We start from the raw sequence: 19,111 nt of genomic DNA, 5'->3' as shown, positions 1-19,111 counted from the left end.
ACCCAATAATTTTTCCTATCTCAGATCTATTTCAATTATCCAAAATTGTTTGTTTTATAAAATTAGTTAAGAAAATCAATTTATGTCAAAAGTAAGTTTAATCAGATATTGACAGTTACATGATCAAATTAAATTTATCTTAAAAAATAAAAATCATAAATTTAATTTTGAGAATAAATTGTTTATATTTAGGGGTCATTTGACAATAGGTAAAATTAGCTAAAAAGTCATTAAAAAAGTTAAAAAATCAAAAAGTCATAAAAATAAAAAAGTTATTTTTTGCATGTTTTTTTTTCATAAAAATAAAAAAGTTATTCCAAAACACTTCAATTTTTTTAAACTTATATTTTAATCAAAAAGTCACTAAAAAAAGTTACTCTTCTAACAAACCCTTAATGTGCAGGGTGATTTCCGCACTATAAAAATGGGTAGAGCTTCATGGAAGACTAGAGTACTCTGTGTTGGGGATCGGGGATCCCGCCCAAGACTTTTCAGAAAATATACCAAGCAGTAAAACACACCCACACTCAAGGAGACACCATATTTAACGTAGTTCGGCCTCAATGCCTACGTCCACAAGAGAGGAACCAGTTATCACTACAACAATGGAAAGATTACAGAAAGATTACAATAGATGAGGAGCTCACATTCTCCTCACTCACCCACTCACCCGTCTCCCTGGCTCACACTAAGAGAGACAGTCTCTCCGCCTCACATCTCTCACTCTCTTTGGTTGCTCTTTTGGTTCTCTCTCTGATTGCTCTATCTCTCTCAACCCATCACCTCAATTTATACATAAAAGATGGAGTGCCTCATTGGTCACCACCTATCTTTCTACTAGCTCCATCCACTAGCTAGTGGGGCAGGTGGAGTGGAAGAACCACCTTCAAGGTGGGTTGGTGCTTGTAATGGGTTGAAATCCAACAAATCACCCCCTCAATTCATATGAGGTGATCCACAATAGCACCCCCTGCTTGGAGTGCCCGGCACCCCCAACAAAGTCTGCATAGATAACAAACTGTAAGGCTGCTTGATCGAGGTTTGGTCAGAAACCCCTCCGATGGTAAAGTTAGGGACTAGGGGAGAAGAAGAAGAGAAAATGCAAAGATCTTTTATATGAAAATGTTGTTTCTCCTCCAAGATCTTCTCTCTCCGCCATTTGTCTTGCTTGTCCTATTTGTGATTGCCTCCCGTTAGAGAAAGGCGACCACTCCGCCTAACACTTAGGTACAGGTCTATCGTGTGCGCATTTTATCCTTCTACGCTTCCATATCTCCATGTTTTGTTTAGATAGAGGACAAAGTTGTTTATCTCTTGTTGTCTCAACAAATTCATTTCGGAGTGGTTGTTCGACCTAGAAGTCCAACACATTGCTTAACCTATTTCGGAGCAAGCCTTGCATATTGGGCTGAGCTGCCTTGCTTCAGAGCAGGTGTTCAGTCGTTAGGCCAAGCTCCAAGCTTGTCCCACTTTGGTGCGGGTTTAGCGTTGGACCGAACTCTAAAACTTAGTTGGTTTCTACCCACTTCACTTAAGAAGAATATATAAATTTTTAAATATTTTTCTCATCTTAATGACGCTCATTAAAACTATCATGAACATAACCTCTTAAAAAACTGAAAGTTACACTTGCTCCTTGTTTAAATATTGAGATCAACTTAAAAACTTAAATAAAACCTAGCTTCCCTATTGTATAAGATTAAAACATATTATATTATATATAATTTATAAAACAAATGCAGAATATTTAAATAGGAAGTGAAAGTTCCATATTCCCTAATCTCAAGATCTGTCTAATTTTAGAGAAGTTCAAGGAATCATATAGTGGTTGGTGACCAGCACAAAGATGCTAGAACAATTGATGACTAGTCCAATATTCTGGAATAAGTTGATATTTTTATTGTTCTTAAAGGAATTTGGGGAATCTATTTTGTCAATTAAAAAATGAGTTCAGTATGCAGATAGTTATTACAGAATAACATAATGCTTAATTTATTGTAGTTTTGTTATCTATTATATTGAGAATATGCACCCTCTAGAGGAGTGTATTTCCACAACCTTGTCCTGGGGAAAAATGGAATTATGGCTTTATTTAGGGCTGTTTGAGAATTAATTTTTTTAGTGATTTTTTTTTTAAATAAATTTTCTATGAAAATACAAATAAGAAGTGGAGAAAATAATTTGATAATTTATAATAACTTATTAATTAAAATATTTGCTTTCCAAAACATATCTTGTGTAACTTATGAGATTGTCTTTTTATTTATTTTTTTAATTTATTAGTGTTCGGGCTAAAAGTTTAAATTTATATTGTTTCACCAAAATCTACCAGCTAAAATTGGTTGTCATAACGACATGTTTAAGTTAAATGACTAAAATATCCCTTATATATATCGATTTTTGACAAACAAAAACCATTCTCTCGTCTCTCTCTCTCCACTACCACCGTCGTTTCCCTCCACCGTCGTTCTCCCCCTACCGTCGTTCCCCCAACCACCAGCGTCTTTCCAGATCTGCTCAAATCGAGTTCGATTCGGTCGACACTGTTGTTGGTAAATTTGAATTAAAATTTACTCCAATAGTTGTGTCTTTTGAGATGAAAGGGTGTGTCCTTTTGAAGGATTACAACCTTTTTGAAGAGTCACATAGAAGTCTATATATTCCATTTCCCTCACTTCATTTAAAAAAAAAAAAAAAGAATTAGTCATTTTCTTCTTCATCTTTGCATCTATTCTTCATATCTTCTTGAGTCTAATTTTTTCTATAAAGAGAGTACATGCATAGTGAAGTTCGTTAGGCTTGCAATAGTAGTGCTGCTAGTGCAAGACATTGATCGTTGTATCCTAGGAGATAGACGTTGATTGAATCCTAAGCACCGGTGGAAGGACGAATCTGTCTTAAGGGAAGAGTGTCACACACTCGACTCGATCAGGTTTTATCTATTTATGTACTGTAAGTTTTGTTACATTATTATGTTAATTTATTTTAGTTTTGGTTTTGCCCAAAAACCGTATACATATTTTTAAATTATATTTTTCATATAGTTTGGTTAAACTAATTTTTCTAACAATCTTAAGACAGATTCGATCCTGTTTATTGTTTTCGGGAAAATATAATTATTTGTTTTTGTATGTGTTTGGGCACTTATACTGTGCAATTATTTTATATAGAAGTGATTTGCACCAACAATCTTAAGACAAAATTTCGGTTAAATCAATTTATTTGTGTTCGTTCTTATTGCATGTTTATATTTTTTGCACAAAAGTCTGATTACAAATTTATGACGATGGTGCAAAATATCTATCTTGGATCTTCTACTTTGTGTTTCTTTGCAATTATTATTGTTGTATAATTGGAAACTTGCACTGTGAATAGAACTTCACCTAATGGATAATATAATATATTTGAATGGCGTGGGCGGCAGGATATGTTGTTTCTTTCTTTGGATATGTTGATCTGTTTTTTTTATACAGATTTTAGGTCTGAGTTTCTGGTGTTTATTTGATCAGAATTGATCCATCGTTTATGCTTACTGCTAGTGTTTGCATTTAATTAATAATGATGTTCTAATCTACTCAGAATAAATACAGAATTAGTTTTGTGGATTGATAAAGACGACATGTTGAATCAACTTTTAATTTTATAATCAATTGTTTATGGTTTGAGAACTTCATGGAAAACAGATTTGGTTTGTTTTCTGTTTGTATTTTGGTTTAATGTTTAGTCAGATTCTATATTAAGATTGATGATATATTACTGTATCTATGTAATTGTGTTGCTGATGGTTTGAGAAACCGTTATGGACAAATTGGTTGTGATTAAAAGACAGAGAGAGAGAGAGAGAATACCAGGGAAATGGACAGACACAACCCAAGATTTATATCGTGAGTGGGTGGTGGTAGTGACTGGTGAGCCTTTCGGTTTCAGGTATTTCAGTGACAATTGATGTCAATGAATTCACTTTCACAGACAAGGCATCGCCAATGCCATATTTGTGAGGATAACTACCCGGAAGGTAAAATCCTTAACCCATTTAAGATATCAAACAAACAAACAAAACCCAGATCTTGTATTTGGTTCGGGGATTTGGGAAGGGATTTGGAAAGAGAAAGAAAAAAGGTGTGTGAAACTAGGTGAAATATAGGTATGTTTTATTCACATTTCACCTACCTTTCTATTTCTATTTCCAAATCTCTCCTCAAATCTCCTAACCAAACACAACATTAGTGTTCAAAACTGAGAAATGCCCTAACAAAAGGGTGAATGAAAGAAAGAATGAATATAGAGATACATACATATCACTCTCATCACACTCTGCATTTGCCAGAATTATTTAATTCCTCCACAACCACCACCGCACTGATATTATCTCTGCTCCCCGAGACATCTCTAGCTCGGTTAGTACTGCAGCTGCCTCAGCAGCATGGTGTAGACGTCCCCGAACGCTCCCGGGAGGGTGAGCTCCCGTTCTGTTCATTTGGGGTCACTACAGCTCAGGACTCTCAAATTTGTCACGGTTCTAAGTCTGAACCAAAGAGTCCAAATCTGGCAAATCGTTTTGAGAAAACAGATTTTTTTTGAAAGAAGTGTCAAACATTGACTGCTTTGCCAGATACAGAGTCGCCACCTAAATATTTTATTTTGGGAAAAATTTAGGAAACCCTGACTTGTTTGCCTAAGGCCACGTGTCCGTCATCACCAAAGTTGCCTCGGCTCGGGAACTTGGGTACGATTGGGGAAGGTCACTTCGTGAGCACCCCCGCTCGCCCGGTCAGAGACCGGCCTCTACTAACCATGATATCTATTTTTGAAAACATTGTGTGTTCTTATTCCGGTTATTAACCTAGATTACTATGTGATGCGCACAGCATACAAGTATAGACTGAGTCGCCTGAATTGGAACAAAAGATTTCATGTTTGTTTTTGAAAGATGGTTTGCTACTCGCAAGTAGGCTTAAAATGCAGATTTTACCACCCTCGGGTGGGCTTAGAAAAGATGGTTTTGCCACTATCTAGTGGGCTTAAAACTCACAGTTGATGATTCGTTCTAATCCAAATAACCCAACCTTCACCCACAGGCATTCAGGCAGTTATATCACATAAGCATATAGCCTCATGGTAAGCGTGCTATCATGGCATTCACTCACACGCATGCAAGGATGCTAAAGCATAAAACTTACCAAGTACTCCAAGTCAAAACAGAAGTTTACATTAGAAATCATGCATGATCCTAAGTATACAGAAATGCCTAATGCAACACATGCAAAATGCAACTATAGCAGGCTCGGCTGTTCTAAACATGGCATATGATGATGCTACAGCTAAACATGTATTCAACTTGGAATTGAAATACAAATGCAGTTAGTATGATGCGCCGAGCCCGGTGCATGCAAAACAGATGAATGAATGCAAACATGCTATCATACTGTATGCTAATTGAAATATGCCCTAATCTAACATCATAAGCAGGTAAATAAAAGGGAAGAAAGGCGTGGGGTTGGAAGACATACATTACACTCACGCACACTTATTACAACATTGCCCTCACGCAGAGGGTCCGAATAAATATACAGTCCCGAATAAAAGAATATTACAGTCCATTACAAATTAACTAAGAAAGCTGTAAAAAACTGGTGTGCAAGCCAGGGACTGCCTTGCTTCTGATGAATGATGCATGTCTGGGCTGCCTTGCGCGGAAATCCATGACGATGCCTCGATTAGCCTCTGTTTACACCTGTTCTTGAAATGCGTGCCAATCCTCGGAAGACCGCTGATTCTTGATTTGCTGCAACAGAGAGCAGGAAAGGGACATAGCAATGTATTTTCACAAATGTATGCATGCCTCGATCCTCGTGCCACCAATCACGCATATCGAGGCATGATGGCCGAGGAGTCGAATTGCACAATTTAATATAGAATGAATGCATATAAAAACACAACTAAAACCTAATTCCATCATGGATAATCCGGAGTGTCGGTGACTGGAGAATTGAGACACATTCCGTCACTCGGAGTACGAAATGCACCTCGTTTCCCGTGCCCGGGCTAACTCCTATCCCGAACACGATGCAATATGCATGACATGCATGAAATACAACTAAGATACAATCCTAGCATACACAATGTTATGGAATGGCATACACGCTATACGAGGTAATACACAGCCGAGCATACACAATGCTATGGATGAAATGGCATACGCAATGCAATAAATGGGCTTACACCAACATGAGAGAGCCTCAGCCACACTCACACAGGAGGCCATCAGATGAAAACAAGACAACTCGAAATGCGTACACGCGTGCACGCAAACCGAGGACCGACCCTCAGGCACCGAAATGCCACTCTAATGAGACATGGCAAAGACATGGAATATGATATGCAAACATGCAAAAAACAGTAGCAAAATGAGGGGTAAAACAGCCCCGAAACCAAGCGAAATGACACCCGATGCATGGAATTTCTCCCGAAATGCAAAGCTAGGTACATGAAATGGCTTACAACTATACAAAGCATGCATAATTGGTACATGGAATGAAAAGAAAGAAGCAAGGCAGCCCCAAAATAAGCATTTTTACAGTTCAAAGCATGGCCAAACAGCAAACAGAAATAGGGCAAAACTAGCATGCAAAAATGGTCCTAAATGTGAGATAAAGAAGCAACTCACAGCTTCTGTCCCCAAACAGATTAGGGCCCTTCAACAAAGTTGAAGAGGGGCCCAAAAAATGATCTTTCACAGTTTATGGCAAACCACAAAAACCAGCACAGGTATGGCTAAACTCTCATGCAAGAAATGGGCCAAAAGGTGGGCAAAGAAGAAAGTGAAGGTTTCTGGCCTTAAACACAAAGGGGCCCTTCAACAACATTGAAGAGGGGCCAAAAATAATGCATTTTACAGTTGATGGCCGGACCCAAAACAGTATGCATACAAGCCAAAAATATCATGCAAAAATATGGTCAAAAAGAGAGGTATAACACAAAGTATGTGAAGGATGCCTCTAACAGTGAAATATGCTTAATGAAACATGAAGAGGAGGCCAAAATAAGACTGTTTCCAGTTCTGAAAATCACCCAAAAACAGAAGCACAATAGGCTAATAAATCATGCAAAAATGGGGACCAAAGAGGGGTATAATGACAAGTGGTACATGGAGGACCCAAACAGTGATGAGCCCTTCTTCAATGTTGAAGAAGGGCTCAAAATAAGCCTATTTACAGTTTACATCATGCTCCAAAACAGATCATACATAGGCCAAAATTACTATGCAAGATTATGGCATACAAGAGGGATAATGAAGCAAGTGCGAGATGGGGACCTCAAACAGTGAGAGGCCCTTAAACAAAAGTGAAAAAGAGCTCAAAATAAGGCCATTTTCAGTTAGGGCCGGAGCTCGAAACAGCAAGCATGTATGGCTTATAAATGATACAAGAAATGGACCAAAAAGGGGGAAATGCTACTCACCCTTGAAGACAAGTCTTTGGTTGCTTCTTGGCTTGAGAAGTGATGCCTCCTAGCTGCTGGAAAGCTCCCCAAGCTGCTGGAAATGGAGTAGTGGTGGTGATGCTAGGTGGTGATGAAGAAAAGGTGGTAGAACTTGGTTGTTCTTGCTTGAAAGAGAGAGATAGAGGGAGATATGTTGCAAGGCTTGAAGGCAAAAATTTCCCAAACCTTCTTACAATATTGGAGGCTGGTTATATGGACCAAGGAGAGGGAGAAATGGAGAGGAAAAGGTGGGGGAAAAGGACCATGTTTTCTCCCAAAAGCTGTCCCCCGGATACAGATATTTTTGGGGGAAAACAGCTATACAGCTGTAAAGTACACACTGTAAGGATTATGGCCGGCTAGTTTTTGGAGCTGCAGGTGGCCGGCCGGCCACCTCCCATGGCCGGCCGGCCAGGGGTCAAAAGGGTCAAGGTGATTTAATGGCCGGCCATCACAAATAGGTGTCCTCCCAGATGCCCTCAACACAACCCTGTGGTTCAAATTTGTTAACTGTAAAACAGGAGAGAGAACAAGCCATTTTTAAGAAGGGTTCAAAAGGGTCAGGTGGAATTACTGGCCGGCCACCAACTTTTGGTGTCCTCCCATGTGTGTACAACACAAATATGTGGTTAAAAGTTCGAGAAAATGGCCCAAGGTTGTTCAACATTGGCTTGGAAGTGAAGAAAAACGGGCATCGGAGGGCGCAGGAGGAATATAACTGGTTGCTGAAACAATTGCTGGCCTCCCACCCTTCTACGGCCTTCCTGGTGATGAAACAGAGATACCTGCCAAAAATGAACGAAAACCGATGCAAAACGAATGCTCGGGGGCCAAAACGCGCAGTTTGGGGCCCCGAAAACTGCCTGTTAAATACCGAAAGTGGCATTCGACCACGAAGTGGGTCTCTCAGACCTCAGTGTCCCTCAAAAGGGAGTAAATAAGAAGTATGCCAAAAATCAGAGCAAACGGAGATGGTTAAGCGGTCCCGAACCGAGGCGCACGGCCAACGGTTCCGAAAAACCGGGAACCGGGCTCCGAAATGGGCAAAATGGCCTGCAGCCACAAAATGTAGCTCACGGCCACTGAGAGATGGTCTACGGGACCTCTCCCTCCCCTCAGGAAAAGAAACAGAGAAAACCGAGTCTGGTTCGCAAACCAAGACAAGGCACAGAAGAGGGTTCGGAAATCCGGAGGCAGGGCTCACGGCCACGATTCTGAGACTTCTGAACGAGCGCGATATGCAACATCACCAAGCGCTCAATCGGTGACGTCTGAGTCTTAAGGTCGGTCAAAAATGGGGTGTCTACAGTTGCCCCTCTTTGACAGAACTCGGAAGTCATAAGTGACGGGAGTGAATGTCAAAGCCCAGAGACGACCCATTTTTGACAAGGCCGAAAACTTAGACAAACGTACAAGATAAGCAGAGATGTGCCCGCAGGCATGCTCGCAGGCAAGGGGGCAAAATGCAACTGACAATGCAAGAAGCCGAAGGTACCTCATGACCATGTAAATGCAGCAAGCTGTAATGAAGCAAGTATTCGCAAATAGATGCAACAGTTTTAAGCAAGAATGCAAATCGAACTACATTTCATGCAGTTATGGTGCAATCTTAGCGAGCATGTGTGATAGATACACAAAAGTGAAGAGAGCCTGCTGGATACACTAATAAAGTGTGATTTATACACTAAGTGAAGCAAAGTGTGATAGATACACAAAGTGAACAGAGTGTGATTGATACACTGAAGGTGAACACAGAGTGTGATAGATGCACTATGTGAATAGAGTATGATAAATATACTGAAAATGAACACGAAGTGTGATAGATGCACTTAGTGAACAGAGTATGATTGATATACTGAAAATGAACACAAAGTGTGATAGATGCACTTAGTGAACAGAGTATGATTGATATACTAAATGTGAACACGAAGTGTGATAGATGCACTTAGTGAACAGAGTATGATTGATATACTAAATGTGAATACGAAGTGTGATAGATGCACTTAGTGAACAGAGTATGATTGATATACTAAATGTGAACACGAAGTGTGATAGATGCACTTAGTGAACAGAGTATGATTGATATACTGAAATGTGAACACGAAGTGTGATAGATGCACTTAGTGAACAGAGTATGATTGATATACTAAATGTGAACACGAAGTGTGATAGATGCACTTAGTGAACAGAGTATGATTGATATACTAAATGTGAACACGAAGTGTGATAGATACACAAAGTGAACAGAGTGTGATTGATACACTGAAGGTGAACACAGAGTGTGATAGATGCACTATGTGAATAGAGTATGATAAATATATTGAAAATGAACACAAAGTGTGATAGATGCACAATGTGAGCAGAGTATGATTGATATACTGAAAATGAACACGAAGTGTGATAGATGCACTTAGTGAACAGAGTATGATTGATATACTGAAAATGAACACGAAGTGTGATAGATGCACTTAGTGAACAGAGTATGATTGATATACTAAATGTGAACACAAAGTGTGATAGATGCACAATGTGAGCAGAGTATGATTGATATACTAAATGTGAACACAAAGTGTGATAGATGCACAATGTGAGCAGAGTATGATTGATATACTAAATGTGAACACGAAGTGTGATAGATGCACTTAGTGAACAGAGTATGATTGATATACTAAATGTGAACACGAAGTGTGATAGATGCACTTAGTGAACAGAGTATGATTGATATACTAAATGTGAACACGAAGTGTGATAGATGCACTTAGTGAACAGAGTATGATTGATATACTGAAAATGAACACAAAGTGTGATAGATGCACAATGTGAGCAGAGTATGATTGATATACTGAAAATGAACACGAAGTGTGATAGATGCACTTAGTGAACAGAGTATGATTGATATACTAAAAATGAATGAAGTGTGATTGATACACTAAAGGTGAGAATGTATGTGATAGATACACAAAATGAAAGAAGTGTGATTGATACACAAAACGAGAATATATGTGATAGATACACAAAAGTGAATATGCGCATGGTAGATACACAAAATGAGAATGTGTGTGATAGATACACAAAAGTGAATGAAGAAAGTGTGATGGATACACTAAAGAAATGATCTTAAACGGAACTTCTTTGAATGAACCGTACATACAATATTGTGCATGAATGAGAAAGAAACTTGATAGGTACAATGCAATACAATGCATGATGTTTAAGGAACGCAATAAACAAGCGTAACGGCGCTTTAGAAAGCACCTCATGGGGTGAGTGGCGATGAACCGCTCTACTCTGACGGGGATCTCCCCTCGTGCTCTTCGAACACTTACCTTCAACTCACAGTACAAAGGCTCTGAAATACTGACAAGGATTCTCCACGTAGAACACTTTGGACGCTGCCTTTCTTCCTGATCATATTCACAACTTTCCCTATTCTCCAACGGGGTGACAGACTAGGTTGGTTCAGTATCCAGAATTGAGGTGCATACACGCTATCTCAACCTATGGGGCTTCCATACAGATTTCAAGTCGAGGACACGCCTCTGGGTATTTAAACCAGACTTTAGTCCCGGAAATCCCGAACCTTTACGTTCTAGGCATCAGCCATTCGAACTCTAGCTTCCATCGTCGCAGTTGGTCTCCTAGGAACTCATTGCGAACACAGCCAAGATGCCTCTGGCAGGGAATGGTACTCGAGAAGAGCACTTCTGATTGCCATTTTGGCTTGAAGCAGACTTGATCTTGAGCTTGAGGTAGAGGCACACTCATACTTCGGAGCTTTGGCAAGACTTGAAGAGGTACACACGGAGTGTAGTCCTGGAACTTACTGAAGTTGAAACAAACTCAGATACCCGACATTTCCTCTTTTCTTTTGCTTTGTAGTCTGGAACCCATATGGCTTCAAATAGGTCCTAGTTTTGCTGTTCTGACATGACCTGGGTTGAACCCTGCGGTTTTTATGAAAGAACAAATCTTGTTTTGTACAGATGTAGAGAACGGCACGGCACTCTGAGCATAAAACGATTCATTTTTGCAATTGGGAGATGAGTTTTTGACCAAGTATTGAGCCTACAACTGAACACAGCAAAACGACTCAACAAGGAAATAAAAGGCACACAACCTAGACACAGCGAGTAACACTCGAAACGACTCGAAACAAGAATCAAGATAAAACAAAAAGACACGACACTCAGACGTGCACAGGGAGCCTGTTTCACCGGGTAGTGTTTCCCACCCTTTCTCATTTGGGATTCTCACATCACTCGGCCTTCAAGCTCTGTTTTTCTGAAAAAGCCCTCTTCTCACTTTTCCTCTCATCGCACATCTCTCTATTCTTCAATCTCTCATTTTTATCCCTCCCCAGGGTGGTTGATGGATAAAGAAAAAGTTGTAGGCTCTTGCCCCTAGCACTCAGCTAGATTCTCTTTCTTCCACTCACAGCTAGTGAATTCCTCCCACGGAAAGGTTGCGCTACAACTGGGTGTGTAGCAAATTTGCAGCTGACATCGGTTGACGATGCTCTGTTGGGGAGTTCGGACGTGATCAGATCTGTCCAGATAAGGGAGTGGAATATCTTGTCCCATTCCGGTTCGTGCTTCGCACTCGGCTTGATACCTCGTTGCTTGGAGGATAAGAGAGCTTTCAGCTCCTTTGTTGACAGTTTCAGCTGTGCCCTTTTCTGGCAGGGAGAGTGCCCTTCTTGGCCAGTATGGTGCCTTTTTCGACAAGTAGAGTGCCCTTTCTGGCAAGTATTTTGACAAAGGGGAAAAGACAGAACACCTGACTCAACTGTGCCCTTAGTTCATCATTTTGACCATTTTTTGTTTTTGCTTTCTACTAAAACAGTTTTGACCAACATGAGAGTTAGATTAACGCGCTTGTTCAATTTTCTGATTTAAAATCATGCAAGTCAGGCCATGAGCACTGAAAATTTTCCTCTTTTGGGTCCAAGAAATGGTCCAGTTTTGAAAATGGAATACTTTTCGAGAAGATTAGTCAACCTCAGTAAAAATTCTTAAAAACTATTTTTGCAAACGACCACTGCTCAACGAGCACGGAACCTACTCTTGAGATGCGCAACCTCGGATCCATGGCAATGGAAAATTGCCCCTTGTTTGAACGGCACCGCATGGCAACGGAAAGTTGCCCCTTGTTTGAAATGACACTGCGGCGTTTTGAATGGCAACGGAAAGTTGCCCCTTGTTTGGATAGCACCGCAGCGCATTGTAGTCAGTCCTCAGAGCGACGAACACAACCAGACTCTCAGATACAGAGAAGACAAAGATGACCAAAACCATCGCATGGACACAATCGATTTGGAAGTGTTTATGGCTGGACTTCAGAATGAAGTTGCCTACGTATCCCAAACATGGGAATCAAGCCTTACGTAGTTCGGGGTTAAGGTACACTCGGGTATTAACCTCTCCTTTTTAGGCTCTAACTTTTGCCAAGGCGCCCGTCGCGGGTTTTCGACCTTGCGAGCTTTGTTCTTCTTTTCTTTTCAATTCTTGTGTTCTTTTCTTTTCTTTTCCTTTTTTTTGATTTTCTTTTTTTGTTCTTTTTCTTCTTTTCTTGCTCTAACTTTTGCCTGGGCCGCCCTTCCGGGTTTTCGGCCAAGCGAGCCTCTCAAAGGGTAAAAGTGTTACAAGTCCATGCCAAATGGTTTTAGGATCTCGAAGCCATCCGTATCCAAGAGAGTGGCTGTTGTATCGATTTGCAGAAGGATCCATCTTCAGCTCTTCGAGCATGTCTGATATGTTTGCCCCTAGTTCGAGGGGTACTTCTGTTCTAGCTTTGTAAGCTTCTTCTGATCTTCTGATCTTTTTGATCTGACTTTCCTGCCCTCTTGTTCGAGGGTTGCTTCAAATCTAGCCACACAGGCTTCACATCGTAGTTGACCGTTGAACCTTCTGAATTCAAGTTCAAGGTTTGGAAGCGAAGGGGTTGAGTCTCGACGCTGAGAGCGATCCTAGGCTGCACAATCTCAAGAGCGATTCCACACAGGTCTTCGCAGGATCGCGCAAAACATTTTGTTTTTGAAAGTTTTTAAGAAAGCGACAAACCGCTCGCGCTGAAGATAGTGTGAAACCAGTCTGGATCAAGCCAGGGTCCTTCTCAGTACTCACGCTAACAAGCATGATTTCATTCATTAAGGGCTTAGCACGCCTCTCTTTCTCTCAAATGATCAAAGTTTTGCAAATCCCGAGGAATTCCTTCCTCTTCGTTTTCACCGCAGTGTTCAAAAAATTTTCTGAAAAACTTAGGTCAATGCAATGATTTTGGGGTGCAGAAGAGTAGGCGAAAAGTACTGCCGTTTCATTCAAACTTTCTGGCACAATTGGCGCACGGCCGAGGCAAACACAAGAGTGTGAAAATCACTGCTGTTTCATTCAAATCTATTGGCATAACTGGCTCCCCGGCAGAAACAGACTCAAAAGAAAGCCAAAAAAGACAAGCTCAAAACAAGCATGTGATGTCCGAGGTAACACCCCCGAAATCACCAGACTCCAACAAAACAAGACTGACTCGGTACAACAAGACAGACCCGACTGACTCAGTATGAAAAGATTGACTCAATACAAAATGACAAAACTGACCGAATACCCAAGTCAGAAACTAGCATTTGCAAATGCTCAAAACAGTGCCTATCCTTCCCACATCTAGAGTAAATCGAGTGCCACCCGCAGTTGGTTCAACCTCTGATCAGATCACATTATCCCCCCACAAATTCACTGATCAAGCGCCGATAGACTTTGTAGGACCTGGTGTGGCAATGACCCCGTTGTCAAACAGATCTTGTACATCATGGCGCAAACGAAAGCAACTGTCGGTGTCATGACCGGTTTGTTGATGGTAGGCGCAGCATTTAGTCTGATCATGCTTTGCAGGGATAGGATCGGATAGGGGCCGTTGTTCCAACTGTTTCAGATGCCCTTCCCGGATTAAGACCTCTAGAGCCTTTGACAAAGGCATATGAAGTGGGGTAAAAACCCTCTTGACTCGAGGTGGGTATTTGGTTCCTTGTGAGCTACTTCCGGACGCACCGGTGAATGGGGTAGCTGTTTTTGATACGGTGGTGGTAACCATGCCCACATCAAAAGATCTTGCAGCTGCATCACCACTGGTGGTCGCATTTGAACTGCGGGAAAACGCCCTCCTGGGCTGCTCTTTCTCCTGGTCAAGAAGGCCCTGCTTCATAGCATCCTCAATTTGTACCCCCATCTCATGTAAATCAGAAAAGGTAGGGAAGGGGAGTACAATCATCTTTTGCATCAGTTTTGGCTGGAGATTGAGCACAATCATCCTGATCTGGTCCTTATCAGTAGGTCTCAGGGTCATCATTGAAGCCTTGGCCCTCCAGCGGGCTACGAAATCAGAAAAACTCTCCTTAGGCTCTTGCCTTGTTGTCTCAAGATCACGGGTTGTGACCTCGATTTGCGTGTTATAGGAGTACTGCGCAACGAAGGCCTCGACCATCTCATCCCAGCTTCGTTTTACTGAATCCTCCAATTTGGCGTACCAGATGACCGCAATACCCGACAGGGTCCTGCCAAAAAGGGAGAGCTTTTGTAATCTTGTCAAGCCCATCGGGTGCAGAACATCTGAAAACAAACTCAGGTGGACCATGGGATCTCCTGACCCATCAAAACGGTCGATGTGAGGCATCTTGAACCTGTCCGGCAGAGTTACAGCTGCGTCGGTGTACCCGTCCTCAATGTCCGGGATGGACTTTACCCCCTGGGATTTCTTGAACAACTTTTCAAGCTTGCTCAACTTCAACGCTGTGGGATCGACCTCGAACTCGAAGGGAGAGTCCTGTAGATTGGTAGGTGTTTTGGATAGTTGGGGTAAAATTGGGGGCGGAGCCGGCCCGCCTAGAATGTCCGTATCATCCTGGACGTTTGGAGTCTCCCCAGGTGCTGGAACTCCTGCTGGGGGAGGAACTTGTTATGAAGCGGACGCGCCGCTTTGCTGTTGCAGCTTGGTGATGAGCTCGGCCTGCTGAGCCATGATTGCAGCTTGCTGCTTGGAGAATTCTTCTTGGCGGACAGCATCTTGCTGCATGAGTTTCATACTTTCTTGCATCTGGCGCATCATTGCCTCCATCCCTGACGTGTTCTGCTGATCCATCTGATTGACTGGTATCTATCCCTGCAGTAGAAACTGAGACCTCAGCCTGACTGTTCACTGGTGGGGCGGATAAGGGCCACTGATCTGGTAACTGCTGAACTGGTGATTTGTGCCTGACTAGCCCTTTTACCCTGCCTCTGGCAAAGGAACACTGATTGCCCTTGAACTGAATCTCTGACCTGACAAAGTCTATCAGCACAAGTTCGATGAACCTCGGGGAATATCGAAGCCTTCTGAAGCTATGGTTCCTAGACTACCCTAACAAAAGAGAAAATAGACAGCATCTCAGTCTGATTCCATCTGAACAGATACGAGCATAGTTCGAACATAGTTGAATGAGTGTGCCCTCTACTGAATTCTGCCCGTAAACTGATACCCTCAGGTAAAACTGATTCTTCCAAATACTGATGCCCGCAGGCCTGATGCCCAAACTTGTAGACTGATACATGCATTCCTATAGAGACGCACTCTAAAAGCACATAGCAGACAAGTGAGAGCCAAAACACCCCTATGTTGGGGTAAGGTTTCCCTGTCCTATTTTGTCAGGAGCTAGGGTTTCACTACGCACGCAGCGGTTTCAAACAACCTATAAACGGGTAAGCAACCTGTCCTAGTTTGGAATGGTCACTATGGATCCGAATATGCACTAGGTCGAATGGTCAAAAAGGGTGCCCCGGTAAAACCGGGGTTTGTGTTCCCATACTGGCAGAGCCCACAATCGGTCAGCCTTATGGTCATGCCTTGACAAGACAAGCCTCCGGCAAACCGTTCAGGAATAGCAGATGGCAAACACGGTGTCCTAGGCGCACCAATGCAAATGCAATGCAAAGAAACACACAAGTGTAGTCAAAAACAGATATCATGAGTTCGAGTTAAGTTCTCTAAATCCCCAGCAGAGTCGCCAGAAACTGTAGACGTCCCCGAACGCTCCCGGGAGGGTGAGCTCCCGTTCTGTTCATTTGGGGTCACTACAGCTCAGGACTCTCAAATTTGTCACGGTTCTAAGTCTGAACCAAAGAGTCCAAATCTGGCAAATCGTTTTGAGAAAACAGATTTTTTTTGAAAGAAGTGTCAAACATTGACTGCTTTGCCAGATACAGAGTCGCCACCTAAATATTTTATTTTGGGAAAAATTTAGGAAACCCTGACTCGTTTGCCTAAGGCCACGTGTCCGTCATCACCAAAGTTGCCTCGGCTCGGGAACTTGGGTACGATTGGGGAAGGTCACTTCGTGAGCACCCCCGCTCGCCCGGTCAGAGACCGGCCTCTACTAACCATGATATCTATTTTTGAAAACATTGTGTGTTCTTATTCCGGTTATTAGCCTAGATTACTATGTGATGCGCACAGCATACAATTATAGACTGAGTCGCCTGAATTGGAACAAAAGATTTCATGTTTGTTTTTGAAAGATGGTTTGCTACTCGCAAGTAGGCTTAAAATGCAGATTTTGCCACCCTCGGGTGGGCTTAGAAAAGATGGTTTTGCCACTATCTAGTGGGCTTAAAACTCACAGTTGATGATTCGTTCCAATCCAAATAACCCAACCTTCACCCACAGGCATTCAGGCAGTTATATCACATAAGCATATAGCCTCATGGTAAGCATGCTATCATGGCATTCACTCACACGCATGTAAGGATGCTAAAGCATAAAACTTACCAAGTACGCCAAGCCAAAACAGAAGTTTACATTAGAAATCATGCATGATCCTAAGTATACAGAAATGCCTAATGCAACACATGCAAAATGCAACTATAGCAGGCTCGGCTGTTCTAAACATGGCATATGATGATGCTACAGCTAAACATGTATTCAACTTGGAATTGAAATACAAATGCAGTTAGTATGATGCGCCGAGCCCGGTGCATGCAAAACAGATGAATGAATGCAAACATGCTATCATACTGTATGCTAATTGAAATATGCCCTAATCTAACATCATAAGCAGGTAAATAAAAGGGAAGAAAGACGTGGGGTTGGAAGACATACATCACACTCACGCACACTTATTACAACATTGCCCTCGCGCAGAGGGTCCGAATAAATATACAGTCCCGAATAAAAGAATATTACAGTCCATTACAAATTAACCAAGAAAGCTGTAAAAAACTGGCGTGCAAGCCAGGGACTGCCTTGCTTCTGATGAATGATGCATGTCTGGGCTGCCTTGTGCGGAAATCCATGACGATGCCCCGATTAGCCTCTGTTTACACTTGTTCTTGAAATGCGTGCCAATCCTCGGAAGACCGCTGATTCTTGATTTGCTGCAACAGAGAGCAGGAAAGGGGCATAGCAATGTATTTTCACAAATGTATGCATGCCTCGATCCTCGTGCCACCAATCACGCATATCGAGGCATGATGGCCGAGGAGTCTAATTGCACAATTTAATATAGAATGAATGCATATGAAAACACAACTAAAACCTAATTCCATCATGGATAATCCGGAGTGTCGGTGACTGGAGAATTGAGACACATTCCGTCACTCGGAGTACGAAATGCACCTCGTTTTCTGTGCCCGGGCTAACTCCTATCCCGAACACGATGCAATATGCATGAAATGCATGAAATGCAACTAAGATACAATCCTAGCACACACAATGTTATGGAATGGCATACACGCTATACGAGGTAATACACAGCCGAGCATACACAATGCTATGGATGAAATGGCATACGCAATGCAATAAATGGGCTTACACCAACATGAGAGAGCCTCAGCCACACTCACACAGGAGGCCATCAGATGAAAACAAGACAACTCGAAATGCGTGCACGCGTGCACGCAAACCGAGGACCGACCCTCAGGCACCGAAATGCCACTCTAATGAGACATGGCAAAGACATGGAATATGATATGCAAACATGCAAAAAATAGTAGCAAAATGAGGGGTAAAACAGCCCCGAAACCAAGCGAAATGACACCCGATGCATGGAATTTCTCCCGAAATGCAAAGCTAGGTACATGAAATGGCTTACAGCTATACAAAGCATGCATAATTGGTACATGGAATGAAAAGAAAGAAGCAAGGCAGCCCCAAAATAAGCATTTTTACAGTTCAAAGCATGGCCAAACAGCAAACAGAAATAGGGCAAAACTAGCATGCAAAAATGGCCCTAAATGTGAGATAAAGAAGCAACTCACAGCTTCTGTCCCCAAACAGATTAGGGCCCTTCAAAAAAGTTGAAGAGGGGCCTAAAAAATGATCTTTCACAGTTTATGGAAAACCACAAAAACCAGCACAGGTATGGCTAAACTCTCATGCAAGAAATGGGCCAAAAGGTGGGCAAAGAAGCAAGTGAAGGTTTTTGGCCTTAAACACAAAGGGACCCTTCAACAACATTGAAGAGGGACCAAAAATAATGCATTTTACAGTTGATGGCCGGACCCAAAACAGTATGCATACAAGCCAAAAATATCATGCAAAAATATGATCAAAAAGAGAGATATAACACAAAGTATGTGAAGGATGCCTCAAACAGTGAAATATCCTTAAT

The sequence above is a fragment of the Camellia sinensis genome, chromosome 8 (assembly GCF_055761805.1).
Source record: "Camellia sinensis isolate YWXY chromosome 8, ASM5576180v1, whole genome shotgun sequence".
Lineage (NCBI taxonomy): Eukaryota > Viridiplantae > Streptophyta > Magnoliopsida > Ericales > Theaceae > Camellia > Camellia sinensis.
The sequence above is the reverse complement of the archived record's forward strand: the minus strand, read 5'-3'. Positions refer to the sequence as shown.